Source organism: Phyllobates terribilis, unplaced genomic scaffold, assembly GCF_046119375.1.
Source record: "Phyllobates terribilis strain yellow unplaced genomic scaffold, ASM4611937v1 Scaffold_4__5_contigs__length_816908805, whole genome shotgun sequence".
Taxonomy (NCBI): domain Eukaryota; kingdom Metazoa; phylum Chordata; class Amphibia; order Anura; family Dendrobatidae; genus Phyllobates; species Phyllobates terribilis.
The window spans coordinates 370,002,849-370,019,250 of NW_027362764.1; positions in this window are offsets into that span (position 1 = coordinate 370,002,849).

Here is a 16,402-nt window from a genome sequence, read left to right on the forward strand (position 1 = left end):
CTAAATGAGGGAATAATATGTGTGAGGATACCCCAGGAGAGTTCCAAATGTGTGTGTGTAGAATATATATCCCACGGGGGTAAAATTGAAAAAAGTTGAAAAAATTTTTTTCTTGGACTTAGTAATATTCCGGCGTTTATCAGACTTTCAGATAGGGAAAATGTCAGTGAGTGTTCCGATTTCAGTTCCAGAGCGATTCGACCAATGAGTCCTTGATATTTAGTCGTTTTCAGCCAATTTTCTGGATTTTTAAAAATTTCACTTTTTTGTGAAAATATCCACTGAATGAGGGAATAATATGTGTGAGGGTACCCCCAGCGAGTTCCAAATGTGTGTGCGTAGAATATATATCCCACGGGGGTAAAATTGAAAAAAGTTGCAAAAAATTTTTTGGTGAACTTAGTCATTTTTCCGGCATTTATCAGACTTTCAGATAGGGGAAATGTCAGTGAGAGTTCCGATTTCAGTTCCAGAGCGATTCGCCCAATGAGTCCTTGATATTTAGTCGTTTTCAGCCAACATTTTTGAAAATTTCACTTTTTTGTGAAAATATCCACTAAATGAGGGAATAATATGTGTGAGGTACCCCAGGAGAGTTTCAAATGTGTGTGGGTAGAATATATATCCCACGGGGGTAAAATTGAAAAAAGTTGAAAATTTTTTTTTCTTGGGCTTAGTAATATTCCGGCGTTTATCAGACTTTCAGATAGGGGAAATGTCAGTGAACATTCCGATTTCAGTTCCAGAGTGATTCGCCCAATGAGTCCTTGATATTTAGTCGTTTTCAGCCAATATTTTGGATTTTTGAAAATTTCACTTTTTTGTGAAAATATCCACTAAATGAGGGAATAATATGTGTGAGGGTACCCCAGGAGAGTTCCAAATGTGTGTGGGTAGAATATATATCCCACGAGGGTAAAATTGAAAAAAGTTGAAAATAATTTTTTTTGGACTTAATCATTTTTCCGGCGTTTATCAGACTGTCAGATAGGGGAAATGTCAGTGAGAGTTCCGATTTCAGTTCCAGAGCGATTCGCCCAATGAGTCCTTGATATTTAGTCGTTTTCAGCCAATATTTTGGATTTTTGAAAATTTCACTTTTTTGTGAAAATATCCACTAAATGAGGGAATAATATGTGTGAGGGTACCCCAGGAGAGTTCCAAATGTGTGTGGGTAGAATATATATCCCACGGGGGTAAAATTGAAAAAAGTTTAAAAAAAATTTTTTCTTGGACTTAGTAATATTCCGGCGTTTATCAGACTTTCAGATAGGGCAAAGGTCAGTGAACATTCCGATTTCAGTTACAGAGCGATTCGCCCAATGAGTCCTTGATATTTAGTCGTGTTCAGCCAATATTTTGGATTTTTGAAAATTTCACTTTTTTGTGAAAATATCCACTAAATGAGGGAATAATATGTGTGAGGGTACCCCAGGAGAGTTCCAAACGTGTGTGGGTAGAATATATATCCCATAGGGGTAAAATTGAAAAAAGTTGAAAAAAAAATTTTTCTTGGACTTAGTCATTTTTCCGGCGTTTATCAGACTTTCAGATAGGGCAAATGCCAGTGAGCATTCGGATTTCAGTTCCAGAGCGATTCGCCCAATGAGCCCTTGATATTTAGTCGTTTTCAGCCAATATTTTGGATTTTTGAAAATTTCACTTTTTTGTGAAAATATCCACTAAATGAGGGAATAATATGTGTGAGGGTACCCCAGGAGAGTTCCAAATGTGTGTGGGTAGAATATATATCCCACGGGGGTAAAATTGAAAAAAGTTTAAAAAAAAATTTTTCTTGGACTTAGTAATATTCCGGCGTTTATCAGACTTTCAGATAGGGCAAAGGTCAGTGAACATTCCGATTTCAGTTACAGAGCGATTCGCCCAATGAGTCCTTGATATTTAGTCGTGTTCAGCCAATATTTTGGATTTTTGAAAATTTCACTTTTTTGTGAAAATATCCACTAAATGAGGGAATAATATGTGTGAGGGTACCCCAGGAGAGTTCCAAACGTGTGTGGGTAGAATATATATCCCATAGGGGTAAAATTGAAAAAAGTTGAAAAAAAAATTTTTCTTGGACTTAGTCATTTTTCCGGCGTTTATCAGACTTTCAGATAGGGCAAATGCCAGTGAGCATTCGGATTTCAGTTCCAGAGCGATTCGCCCAATGAGCCCTTGATATTTAGTCGTTTTCAGCCAATATTTTGGATTTTTGAAAATTTCACTTTTTTGTGAAAATATCCACTAAATGAGGGAATAATATGTGTGAGGGTACCCCAGGAGAGTTCCAAATGTGTGTGGGTAGAATATATATCCCACGGGGGTAAAATTGAAAAAAGTTTAAAAAAAAATTTTTCTTGGACTTAGTAATATTCCGGCGTTTATCAGACTTTCAGATAGGGCAAAGGTCAGTGAACATTCCGATTTCAGTTACAGAGCGATTCGCCCAATGAGTCCTTGATATTTAGTCGTGTTCAGCCAATATTTTGGATTTTTGAAAATTTCACTTTTTTGTGAAAATATCCACTAAATGAGGGAATAATAGGTGTGAGGGTACCCCAGGAGAGTTCCAAACGTGTGTGGGTAGAATATATATCCCATGGGGGTAAAATTGAAAAAAGTTTAAAAAATTTTTTTTTTGGACTTAGTCATTTTTTCCGGCGTTTACCAGACTTTCAGATAGGGGAAATGTCAGTGGGCATTCCGATTTCAGTTCCAGAGCGATTCGCCCAATGAGTCCTTGATATTTAGTCGTTTTCAGTCAATATCTAGGATTTTTGAAAATTTCACTTTTTTGTGAAAATATCCACTAAATGAGGGAATAATATGTGTGAGGGTACCCCAGGAGAGTTCCAAATGTGTGTGGGTAGAATATATATCCCACAGGGGTAAAATTGAAAAAAATTTTTTTTTGGACTGTCATTTTTCCAGCGTTTATCAGGCTTTCAGATAGGGGAAATGTCAGTGAGTGTTCCGATTTCAGTTCCAGAGCGATTCGACCAATGAGTCCTTGATATTTAGTCGTTTTCAGCCAATTTTCTGGATTTTTGAAAATTTCACTTTTTTGTGAAAATATCCACTGAATGAGGGAATAATATGTGTGAGGGTACCCCCGGCGAGTTCCAAATGTGTGTGGGTAGAATATATATCCCACGGGGGTAAAATTGAAAAAAGTTGCAAAAAATTTTTTGGTGAACTTAGTCATTTTTCCGGCATTTATCAGACTTTCAGATAGGGGAAATGTCAGTGAGAGTTCCGATTTCAGTTCCAGAGCGATTCGCCCAATGAGTCCTTGATATTTAGCCATTTTCAGCCAATATTTTGGATTTTTGAAAATTTCACTTTTTTGTGAAAATATCCACTAAATGAGGGAATAATATGTGTGAGGGTACCCCAGGAGAGTTCCAAATGTGTGTGGGTAGAATATACAGTACAGACCAAAAGTTTGGACACACCTTGTCATTTAAAGATTTTTCTGTATTTTCATGACTATGAAAATTGTACATTCACACTGAAGGCATCAAAACTATGAATTAACACATGTGAAATTATATACTTAACAAAAAAGTGTAAAACAACTGAAAATATGTCTTATATTCTAGGTTCTTCAAAGTAGCCACCTTTTGCTTTGATGACTGGTTTGCACACTCTTTGCATTCTCTTGATGAGCTTCAAGAGGTAGTCACCGGAAATGGTTTTCACTTCACAGGTGTGCCCTGTCAGATTTAATAAGTGGGATGTATTGCCTTATAAATGGGGTGGGGACCATCAGTTGTGTTGTGAAGAAGTCAGGTGGATACACAGCAGATAGTCCTGCTGAATAGACTGCGAGAATTTGTATTATGGCAAGAAAAAAGCAGCTAAGAAAAACGAGTGACCATCATTACTTTAAGAAATGAAGGTCAGTCAGTCCGAAAATTGGGAAAACTTTGAAAGTGTCCCCAAGTGCAGTTGCAAAAACCATCAAGCACTACAAAGAAACTGGATCACATGAGGATCACTCCAGGAAAGGAAGACCAAGAGTCACCTCTGCTTCTGAGGATAAGTTTATCCGAGTCACCAGCCTCAGAAACTGCAGGTTAACAGCAGCTCAGATTAGAGACCAGGTCAATGCCACACAGAGTTCGAGCAGCAGACACATCTCTTCAACAACTGTTAAGAGGAGACTTTGTGCAGCAGGCCTTCATGGTAAAATAGCTGCTAGGAAACCACTGCTAAGGACAGGCAACAAGCAAAAGAGTCTTGTTTGGGCTAAAAAACACATGGAATGGACATTAGACCAATGGAAATCTGTGCTTTGGTCTGATGAGTCCAAATTTGAGATCTTTGGTTCCAACCACCGTGTCTTTGTGCGACGCAGTAAAGGTGAACGAATGGACTCTACATGCCTGGTTCACACCGTGAAGCATGGAGGAGGAGGTGTGATGGTGTGGGGGTGCTTTCCTGGTGACACTGTTGGGGATTTATTCAAAATTGAAGGCATACTGAACCAGCATGGCTACCACAGCATCTTGCAGCGGCATGCTATTCTATCCGGTTTGCGTTTAGTTGGACCATCATTTATTTTTCAACAGGACAATGACCCCAAACACACCTCCAGGCTGTGTAAGGGCTATTTGACCAAGAAGGAAAGTGATGGGGTGGTACGCCAGATGACCTGGCCTCAACAGTCACCAGACCTGAACCCAATCGAGATGGTTTGGGGTGATCTGGACCGCAGAGTGAAGGCAAAAGGGCCAACAAGTGCTAAGCATCTCTGGGAACTCCTTCAAGATTGTTGGAAGACCATTTCGGGTGACTACCTCTTGAAGCTCATCAAGAGAATGCCAAGAGTGTGCAAACCAATCATCAAAGCAAAAGGTGTCTACTTTGAAGAACCTAGAATATAAGACATATTTTCAGTTGTTTCACACTTTTTTGTTAAGTATATAATTCCACATGTGTTAATTCATAGTTTCGATGCCTTCAGTGTGAATGTACAATTTTCATAGTCATGAAAATGCAGAAAAATCTTTAAATTAGAAGGTGTGTCCAAACTTTTGGTCTGTACTGTATATCCCACGGGGGTAAAATTGAAAAAAAATTTTTTTTGGACTTAGTCATTTTTCCGGAGTTTATCAGACTTTCAGATAGGGCAAATGCCAGTGAACATTCCGATTTCAGTTCCAGAGCGATTCGCCCAATGAGTCCTTGATATTTAGTCGTTTTCAGCCAATATTTTGGATTTTTGAAAATTTCACTTTTTTGTGAAAATATCCACTAAATGAGGGAATAATATGTGTGAGGGTACCCCAGGAGAGTTCCAAATGTGTGTGGGTAGAATATATATCCCACGGGGGTAAAATTGAAAAAAGTTTAAAAAATTTTTTTTCTTGGACTTAGTAATATTCCAGCGTTTATCAGACTTTCAGATAGGGCAAAGGTCAGTGAACATTCCGATTTCAGTTACAGAGCGATTCGCCCAATGAGTCCTTGATATTTAGTCGTTTTCAGCCAATATTTTGGATTTTTGAAAATTTCACTTTTTTGTGAAAATATCCACTAAATGAGGGAATAATATGTGTGGGATTACCCCAGGAGAGTTCCAAATGTGTGTGGGTAGAATATATATCTCACGGGAGTAAAATTCAAAATAGTTAAAAAAAAAAAATTTTTTTGGACTTAGTCATTTTTCCGGCGTTTATCAGACTTTCAGATAGGGCAAATGTCAGTGAGTGTTCCGATTTCAGTTCCAGAGCGATTCGCCCAATGAGTCCTTGATATTTAGTCGTTTTCAGCCAACATTTTGGATTTTTGAAAATTTCACTTTTTTGTGAAAATATCCACTAAATGAGGGAATAATATGTGTGAGGGTACCCCAGGAGAGTTCCAAATGTGTGTGGGTAGAATATATATCCCACGGGGCTAAAATTGAAAAAAGTTTAAAAAATTTTTTTTTTGGACTTAGTCATTTTTTGAGGGCGTTTATCACACTTTCAGATAAGGCAAATGTCAGAAAGCGTTCCGATTTCAGTTCCAGAGCGATTCGCCCAATGAGTCCTTGATATTTAGTCGTTTTCAGCCAATTTTCTGGATTTTTGAAAATTTCACTTTTTTGTGAAAATATCCACTAAATGAGGGAATAATATGTGTGAGGGTACCCCAGGAGAGTTCCAAATGTGTGTGGGTAGAATATATATCCCACGGTGGTAAAATTGAAAAAAGTTGAAAAAATTTTTTTTTGGACTTGATCATTTTACCGGCGTTTATCAGACTTTCAGATAGGGGAAATGTCAGTGAGAGTTCCGATTTCAGTTCCAGAGCGATTCGCCCAATGAGTCCTTGATATTTAGTCGTTTTCAGCCAATATTTTGGATTTTTGAAAATTTCACTTTTTTGTGAAAATATCCACTAAATGAGGGAATAATATGTGTGAGGGTACCCCAGGAGAGTTCCAAATGTGTGTGGGTAGAATATATATCCCACGGGGGTAAAATTGAAAAAAGTTGAAAAAATTTTTTTTTGGACTTGATCATTTTACCGGCGTTTATCAGACTTTCAGATAGGGGAAATGTCAGTGAGAGTTCCGATTTCAGTTCCAGAGCGATTCGCCCAATGAGTCCTTGATATTTAGTCGTTTTCAGCCAATATTTTGGATTTTTGAAAATTTCACTTTTTTGTGAAAATATCCACTAAATGAGGGAATAATATGTGTGAGGGTACCCCAGGAGAGTTCCAAATGTGTGTGGGTAGAATATATATCCCACGGGGGTAAAATTGAAAAAAAATTTTTTTTGGACTTAGTCATTTTTCCGGAGTTTATCAGACTTTCAGATAGGGCAAATGCCAGTGAACATTCCGATTTCAGTTCCAGAGCGATTCGCCCAATGAGTCCTTGATATTTAGTCGTTTTCAGCCAATATTTTGGATTTTTGAAAATTTCACTTTTTTGTGAAAATATCCACTAAATGAGGGAATAATATGTGTGAGGGTACCCCAGGAGAGTTCCAAATGTGTGTGGGTAGAATATATATCCCACGGGGGTAAAATTGATAAAAGTTGAAAAAAATTTTTTTTTGGACTTGATCATTTTACCGGCGTTTATCAGACTTTCAGATAGGGGAAATGTCAGTGAGAGTTCCGATTTCAGTTCCAGAGCGATTCGCCCAATGAGTCCTTGATATTTAGTCGTTTTCAGCCAATATTTTGGATTTTTGAAAATTTCACTTTTTTGTGAAAATATCCACTAAATGAGGGAATAATATGTGTGAGGGTACCCCAGGAGAGTTCCAAATGTGTGTGGGTAGAATATATATCCCACGGGGCTAAAATTGAAAAAAGTTTAAAAAATTTTTTTTTTGGACTTAGTCATTTTTTGAGGGCGTTTATCACACTTTCAGATAAGGCAAATGTCAGAAAGCGTTCCGAATTCAGTTCCAGAGCGATTCGCCCAATGAGTCCTTGATATTTAGTCGTTTTCAGCCAATTTTCTGGATTTTTGAAAATTTCTCTTTTTTGTGAAAATATCCACTAAATGAGGGAATAATATGTGTGAGGGTACCCCAGGAGAGTTCCAAATGTGTGTGGGTAGAATATATATCCCACGGGGGTAAAATTGAAAAAAGTTGAAAAAATTTTTTTTTGGACTTGATCATTTTACCGGCGTTTATCAGACTTTCAGATAGGGGAAATGTCAGTGAGAGTTCCGATTTCAGTTCCAGAGCGATTCGCCCAATGAGTCCTTGATATTTAGTCGTTTTCAGCCAATATTTTGGATTTTTGAAAATTTCACTTTTTTGTGAAACTATCCACTAAATGAGGGAATAATATGTGTGAGGGTACCCCAGGAGAGTTCCAAATGTGTGTGGGTAGAATATATATCCCACGGGGGTAAAATTGAAAAAAATTTTTTTTTGGACTTAGTCATTTTTCCGGAGTTTATCAGACTTTCAGATAGGGCAAATGCCAGTGAACATTCCGATTTCAGTTCCAGAGCGATTCGCCCAATGAGTCCTTGATATTTAGTCGTTTTCAGCCAATATTTTGGATTTTTGAAAATTTCACTTTTTTGTGAAAGTATTTACTAAATGAGGGAATAATATATGTGAGGGTACCCCAGGAGAGTTCCAAATGTGTGTGGGTAGAATATATATCCCACGGGGGTAAAATTGAAAAAAGTTGAAAAATTTTTTTTTTGGACTTGGTCATTTTTCCGGCGTTTATCAGACTTTCAGATAGGGGAAATGTCAGTGAGAGATCCGATTTCAGTTCCAGAGCGATTCGCCCAATGAGTCCTTGATATTTAGTCATTTTCAGACAATATTTTGGATTTTTGAAAATTTCACTTTTTTGTGAAAATATCCACTAAATGAGGGAATAATATGTGTGAGGGTACCCCAGGAGAGTTCCAAATGTGTGTGGGTAGAATATATATCCCACAGGGGTAAAATTGAAAAAAGTTGAAAAAAATTTTTTTTTGGATTTAGTCATTTTTCCGGCGTTTATCAGACTTTCAGATAGAGCAAATGTTAGTGAGTGTTCCGATTTCAGTTCCAGAGTGATTCGCCCAATGAGTCCTTGATATTTAGTCGTTTTCAGCCAATATTTTGGATTTTTGAAAATTTCACTTTTTTGTGAAAATATCCACTAAATGAGGGAATAATATGTGTGAGGGTACCCCAGGAGAGTTCCAAATGTGTGTGGGTAGAATATATATCCCACGGGGGTAAAATTGAAAAAAGTTGAAAAAAATTTTTTTTTGGACTTGATCATTTTACCGGCGTTTATCAGACTTTCAGATAGGGCAAATGTCAGTGAGTGTTCCGATTTCAGTTCCAGAGCGATTCGCCCAATGAGTCCTTGATATTTAGTCGTTTTCAGCCAATATTTTGGATTTTTGAAAATTTCACTTTTTTGTGAAAATATCCACTAAATGAGGGAATAATATGTGTGAGGGTACCCCAGGAGAGTTCCAAATGTGTGTGGGAAGAATATATATCCCACGGGGCTAAAATTGAAAAAAGTTTAAAAAAATTTTTTTTTGGACTTAGTCATTTTTTGAGGGCGTTTATCACACTTTCAGATAAGGCAAATGTCAGAAAGTGTTCCGATTTCAGTTCCAGAGCGATTCGCCCAATGAGTCCTTGATATTTAGTCGTTTTCAGCCAATTTTCTGGATTTTTGAAAATTTCACTTTTTTGTGAAAATATCCACTAAATGAGGGAATAATATGTGTGAGGGTACCCCAGGAGAGTTCCAAATGTGTGTGGGTAGAATATATATCCCACGGGGGTAAAATTGAAAAAAGTTGAAAAAAATTTTTTTCTTGGACTTAGTCATTTTTCCGGCGTTTATCAGACTTTCAGATAGGGCAAATGCCAGTGAGGATTCCGATTTCAGTTCCAGAGCGATTCGCCCAATGAGTCCTTGATATTTAGTCGTTTTCAGCCAATATTTTGGATTTTTGAAAATTTCACTTTTTTGTGAAAATATCCACTAAATGAGGGAATAATATGTGTGAGGGTACCCCAGGAGAGTTCCAAATGTGTGTGGGTAGAATATATATCCCACGGGGGTAAAATTGAAAAAAGTTGAAAAAATTTTTTTTTGGACTTGATCATTTTACCGGCGTTTATCAGACTTTCAGATAGGGGAAATGTCAGTGAGAGTTCCGATTTCAGTTCCAGAGCGATTCGCCCAATGAGTCCTTGATATTTAGTCGTTTTCAGCCAATATTTTGGATTTTTGAAAATTTCACTTTTTTGTGAAAATATCCACTAAATGAGGGAATAATATGTGTGAGGGTACCCCAGGAGAGTTCCAAATGTGTGTGGGTAGAATATATATCCCACGGGGGTAAAATTGAAAAAAAATTTTTTTTGGACTTAGTCATTTTTCCGGAGTTTATCAGACTTTCAGATAGGGCAAATGCCAGTGAACATTCCGATTTCAGTTCCAGAGCGATTCGCCCAATGAGTCCTTGATATTTAGTCGTTTTCAACCAATATTTTGGATTTTTGAAAATTTCACTTTTTTGTGAAAATATCCACTAAATGAGGGAATAATATGTGTGAGGGTACCCCAGGAGAGTTCCAAATGTGTGTGGGTAGAATATATATCCCACGGGGGTAAAATTGAAAAAAGTTGAAAAATTTTTTTTTTGGACTGGGTCATTTTTCCGGCGTTTATCAGACTTTCAGATAGGGGAAATGTCAGTGAGAGTTCCGATTTCAGTTCCAGAGCGATTCGCCCAATGAGTCCTTGATATTTAGTCGTTTTCAGCCAATATTTAGAATTTTTGAAAATTTCACTTTTTTGTGAAAATATCCACTAAATGAGGGAATAATATGTGTGAGGGTACCCCAGGAGAGTTCCAAATGTGTGTGGGTAGAATATATATCCCACGGGAGTAAAATTGAAAAAAGTTGAAAAAAATTTTTTTTTGGACTTGATCATTTTACCGGCGTTTATCAGACTTTCAGATAGGGCAAAGGTCAGTGAGAGTTCCGATTTCAGTTCCAGAGCGATTCGCCCAATGAGTCCTTGATATTTAGTCGTTTTCAGACAATATTTTGGATTTTTGAAAATTTCACTTTTTTGTGAAAATATCCACTAAATGAGGGAATAATATGTGTGAGGGTACCCCAGGAGAGTTCCAAATGTGTGTGGGTAGAATATATATCCCACGGGGGTAAAATTGAAAAAAAATTTTTTTTGGACTTACTCATTTTTCCGGAGTTTATCAGACTTTCAGATAGGGCAAATGCCAGTGAACATTCCGATTTCAGTTCCAGAGCGATTCGCCCAATGAGTCCTTGATATTTAGTCGTTTTCAACCAATATTTTGGATTTTTGAAAATTTCACTTTTTTGTGAAAATATCCACTAAATGAGGGAATAATATGTGTGAGGGTACCCCAGGAGAGTTCCAAATGTGTGTGGGTAGAATATATATCCCACGGGGGTAAAATTGAAAAAAGTTGAAAAATTTTTTTTTTGGACTGGGTCATTTTTCCGGCGTTTATCAGACTTTCAGATAGGGGAAATGTCAGTGAGAGTTCCGATTTCAGTTCCAGAGCGATTCGCCCAATGAGTCCTTGATATTTAGTCGTTTTCAGCCAATATTTAGGATTTTTGAAAATTTCACTTTTTTGTGAAAATATCCACTAAATGAGGGAATAATATGTGTGAGGGTACCCCAGGAGAGTTCCAAATGTGTGTGGGTAGAATATATATCCCACGGGAGTAAAATTGAAAAAAGTTGAAAAAAATTTTTTTTTGGACTTGATCATTTTACCGGCGTTTATCAGACTTTCAGATAGGGCAAAGGTCAGTGAGAGTTCCGATTTCAGTTCCAGAGCGATTCGCCCAATGAGTCCTTGATATTTAGTCGTTTTCAGCCAATATTTTGGATTTTTGAAAATTTCACTTTTTTGTGAAAATATCCACTAAATGAGGGAATAATATGTGTGAGGGTACCCCAGGAGAGTTCCAAATGTGTGTGGGTAGAATATATATCCCACGGGGGTAAAATTGAAAAAAGTTGAAAAATTTTTTTTTTGGACTGGGTCATTTTTCCGGCGTTTATCAGACTTTCAGATAGGGGAAATGTCAGTGAGAGTTCCGATTTCAGTTCCAGAGCGATTCGCCCAATGAGTCCTTGATATTTAGTCGTTTTCAGCCAATATTTAGGATTTTTGAAAATTTCACTTTTTTGTGAAAATATCCACTAAATGAGGGAATAATATGTGTGAGGGTACCCCAGGAGAGTTCCAAATGTGTGTGGGTAGAATATATATCCCACGGGAGTAAAATTGAAAAAAGTTGAAAAAAATTTTTTTTTGGACTTGATCATTTTACCGGCGTTTATCAGACTTTCAGATAGGGCAAAGGTCAGTGAGAGTTCCGATTTCAGTTCCAGAGCGATTCGCCCAATGAGTCCTTGATATTTAGTCGTTTTCAGACAATATTTTGGATTTTTGAAAATTTCACTTTTTTGTGAAAATATCCACTAAATGAGGGAATAATATGTGTGAGGGTACCCCAGGAGAGTTCCAAATGTGTGTGGGTAGAATATATATCCCACGGGGGTAAAATTGAAAAAAAATTTTTTTTGGACTTAGTCATTTTTCCGGAGTTTATCAGACTTTCAGATAGGGCAAATGCCAGTGAACATTCCGATTTCAGTTCCAGAGCGATTCGCCCAATGAGTCCTTGATATTTAGTCGTTTTCAACCAATATTTTGGATTTTTGAAAATTTCACTTTTTTGTGAAAATATCCACTAAATGAGGGAATAATATGTGTGAGGGTACCCCAGGAGAGTTCCAAATGTGTGTGGGTAGAATATATATCCCACGGGGGTAAAATTGAAAAAAGTTGAAAAATTTTTTTTTTGGACTGGGTCATTTTTCCGGCGTTTATCAGACTTTCAGATAGGGGAAATGTCAGTGAGAGTTCCGATTTCAGTTCCAGAGCGATTCGCCCAATGAGTCCTTGATATTTAGTCGTTTTCAGCCAATATTTAGGATTTTTGAAAATTTCACTTTTTTGTGAAAATATCCACTAAATGAGGGAATAATATGTGTGAGGGTACCCCAGGAGAGTTCCAAATGTGTGTGGGTAGAATATATATCCCACGGGAGTAAAATTGAAAAAAGTTGAAAAAAATTTTTTTTTGGACTTGATCATTTTACCGGCGTTTATCAGACTTTCAGATAGGGCAAAGGTCAGTGAGAGTTCCGATTTCAGTTCCAGAGCGATTCGCCCAATGAGTCCTTGATATTTAGTCGTTTTCAGACAATATTTTGGATTTTTGAAAATTTCACTTTTTTGTGAAAATATCCACTAAATGAGGGAATAATATGTGTGAGGGTACCCCAGGAGAGTTCCAAATGTGTGTGGGTAGAATATATATCCCACGGGAGTAAAATTGAAAAAAGTTGAAAAAAATTTTTTTTTGGACTTGATCATTTTACCGGCGTTTATCAGACTTTCAGATAGGGCAAAGGTCAGTGAGAGTTCCGATTTCAGTTCCAGAGCGATTCGCCCAATGAGTCCTTGATATTTAGTCGTTTTCAGCCAATATTTTGGATTTTTGAAAATTTCACTTTTTTGTGAAAATATCCACTAAATGAGGGAATAATATGTGTGAGGGTACCCCAGGAGAGTTCCAAATGTGTGTGGGTAGAATATATATCCCACGGGGGTAAAATTGAAAAAAGTTGAAAAATTTTTTTTTTGGACTGGGTCATTTTTCCGGCGTTTATCAGACTTTCAGATAGGGGAAATGTCAGTGAGAGTTCCGATTTCAGTTCCAGAGCGATTCGCCCAATGAGTCCTTGATATTTAGTCGTTTTCAGCCAATATTTAGGATTTTTGAAAATTTCACTTTTTTGTGAAAATATCCACTAAATGAGGGAATAATATGTGTGAGGGTACCCCAGGAGAGTTCCAAATGTGTGTGGGTAGAATATATATCCCACGGGGGTAAAATTGAAAAAAGTTGAAAAATTTTTTTTTTGGACTTGGTCATTTTTCCGGCGTTTATCAGACTTTCAGATAGGGGAAATGTCAGTGAGAGTTCCGATTTCAGTTCCAGAGCGATTCGCCCAATGAGTCCTTGATATTTAGTCATTTTCAGACAATATTTTGGATTTTTGAAAATTTCACTTTTTTGTGAAAATATCCACTAAATGAGGGAATAATATGTGTGAGGGTACCCCAGGAGAGTTCCAAATGTGTGTGGGTAGAATATATATCCCACAGGGGTAAAATTGAAAAAAGTTGAAAAAAATTTTTTTTTGGACTTAGTCATTTTTCCGGCGTTTATCAGACTTTCAGATAGGTCAAATGTCAGTGAGTGTTCCGATTTCAGTTCCAGAGCGATGCGCCCAATGAGTCCTTGATATTTAGTCGTTTTCAGACAATATTTTGGATTTTTGAAAATTTCACTTTTTTGTGAAAATATCCACTAAATGAGGGAATAATATGTGTGAGGGAACCCCAGGAGAGTTCCAAATGTGTGTGGGTAGAATATATATCCCACGGGGGTAAAATTGAAAAAAGTTGAAAAAAAAAATTTTCTTGGACTTAGTCATTTTTCCGGCGTTTATCAGACTTTCAGATAGGGCAAATGCCAGTGAGCATTCCGATTTCAGTTCCAGAGCGATTCGCCCAATGAGCCCTTGATATTTAGTCGTTTTCAGCCAATATTTTGGATTTTTGAAAATTTCACTTTTTTGTGAAAATATCCACTAAATGAGGGAATAATATGTGTGAGGGTACCCCAGGAGAGTTCCAAATGTGTGTGGGTAGAATATATATCCCACGGGGGTAAAATTGAAAAAAGTTGAAAAAAATTTTTTTTTGGACTTCATCATTTTACCGGCGTTTATCAGACTTTCAGATAGGGCAAATGTCAGTGAGTGTTCCGATTTCAGTTCCAGAGCGATTCGCCCAATGAGTCCTTGATATTTAGTCGTTTTCAGCCAATATTTTGGATTTTTGAAAATTTCACTTTTTTGTGAAAATATCCACTAAATGAGGGAATAATATGTGTGAGGGTACCCCAGGAGAGTTCCAAATGTGTGTGGGAAGAATATATATCCCACGGGGCTAAAATTGAAAAAAGTTTAAAAAAATTTTTTTTTGGACTTAGTCATTTTTTGAGGGCGTTTATCACACTTTCAGATAAGGCAAATGTCAGAAAGCGTTCCGATTTCAGTTCCAGAGCGATTCGCCCAATGAGTCCTTGATATTTAGTCGCTTTCAGCCAATTTTCTGGATTTTTGAAAATTTCACTTTTTTGTGAAAATATCCACTAAATGAGGGAATAATATGTGTGAGGGTACCCCAGGAGAGTTCCAAATGTGTGTGGGTAGAATATATATCCCACGGGGGTAAAATTGAAAAAAGTTGAAAAAAATTTTTTTCTTGGACTTAGTCATTTTTCCGGCGTTTATCAGACTTTCAGATAGGGCAAATGCCAGTGAGGATTCCGATTTCAGTTCCAGAGCGATTCGCCCAATGAGTCCTTGATATTTAGTCGTTTTCAGCCAATATTTTGGATTTTTGAAAATTTCACTTTTTTGTGAAAATATCCACTAAATGAGGGAATAATATGTGTGAGGGTACCCCAGGAGAGTTCCAAATGTGTGTGGGTAGAATATATATCCCACGGGGGTAAAATTGAAAAAAGTTGAAAAAATTTTTTTTTGGACTTGATCATTTTACCGGCGTTTATCAGACTTTCAGATAGGGGAAATGTCAGTGAGAGTTCCGATTTCAGTTCCAGAGCGATTCGCCCAATGAGTCCTTGATATTTAGTCGTTTTCAGCCAATATTTTGGATTTTTGAAAATTTCACTTTTTTGTGAAAATATCCACTAAATGAGGGAATAATATGTGTGAGGGTACCCCAGGAGAGTTCCAAATGTGTGTGGGTAGAATATATATCCCACGGGGGTAAAATTGAAAAAAGTTGAAAAATTTTTTTTTTGGACTGGGTCATTTTTCCGGCGTTTATCAGACTTTCAGATAGGGGAAATGTCAGTGAGAGTTCCGATTTCAGTTCCAGAGCGATTCGCCCAATGAGTCCTTGATATTTAGTCGTTTTCAGCCAATATTTAGGATTTTTGAAAATTTCACTTTTTTGTGAAAATATCCACTAAATGAGGGAATAATATGTGTGAGGGTACCCCAGGAGAGTTCCAAATGTGTGTGGGTAGAATATATATCCCACGGGAGTAAAATTGAAAAAAGTTGAAAAAAATTTTTTTTTGGACTTGATCATTTTACCGGCGTTTATCAGACTTTCAGATAGGGCAAAGGTCAGTGAGAGTTCCGATTTCAGTTCCAGAGCGATTCGCCCAATGAGTCCTTGATATTTAGTCGTTTTCAGACAATATTTTGGATTTTTGAAAATTTCACTTTTTTGTGAAAATATCCACTAAATGAGGGAATAATATGTGTGAGGGTACCCCAGGAGAGTTCCAAATGTGTGTGGGTAGAATATATATCCCACGGGGGTAAAATTGAAAAAAGTTGAAAAATTTTTTTTTTGGACTTGGTCATTTTTCCGGCGTTTATCAGACTTTCAGATAGGGGAAATGTCAGTGAGAGTTCCGATTTCAGTTCCAGAGCGATTCGCCCAATGAGTCCTTGATATTTAGTCATTTTCAGACAATATTTTGGATTTTTGAAAATTTCACTTTTTTGTGAAAATATCCACTAAATGAGGGAATAATATGTGTGAGGGTACCCCAGGAGAGTTCCAAATGTGTGTGGGTAGAATATATATCCCACAGGGGTAAAATTGAAAAAAGTTGAAAAAAATTTTTTTTTGGACTTAGTCATTTTTCCGGCGTTTATCAGACTTTCAGATAGGGCAAATGTCAGTGAGTGTTCCGATTTCAGTTCCAGA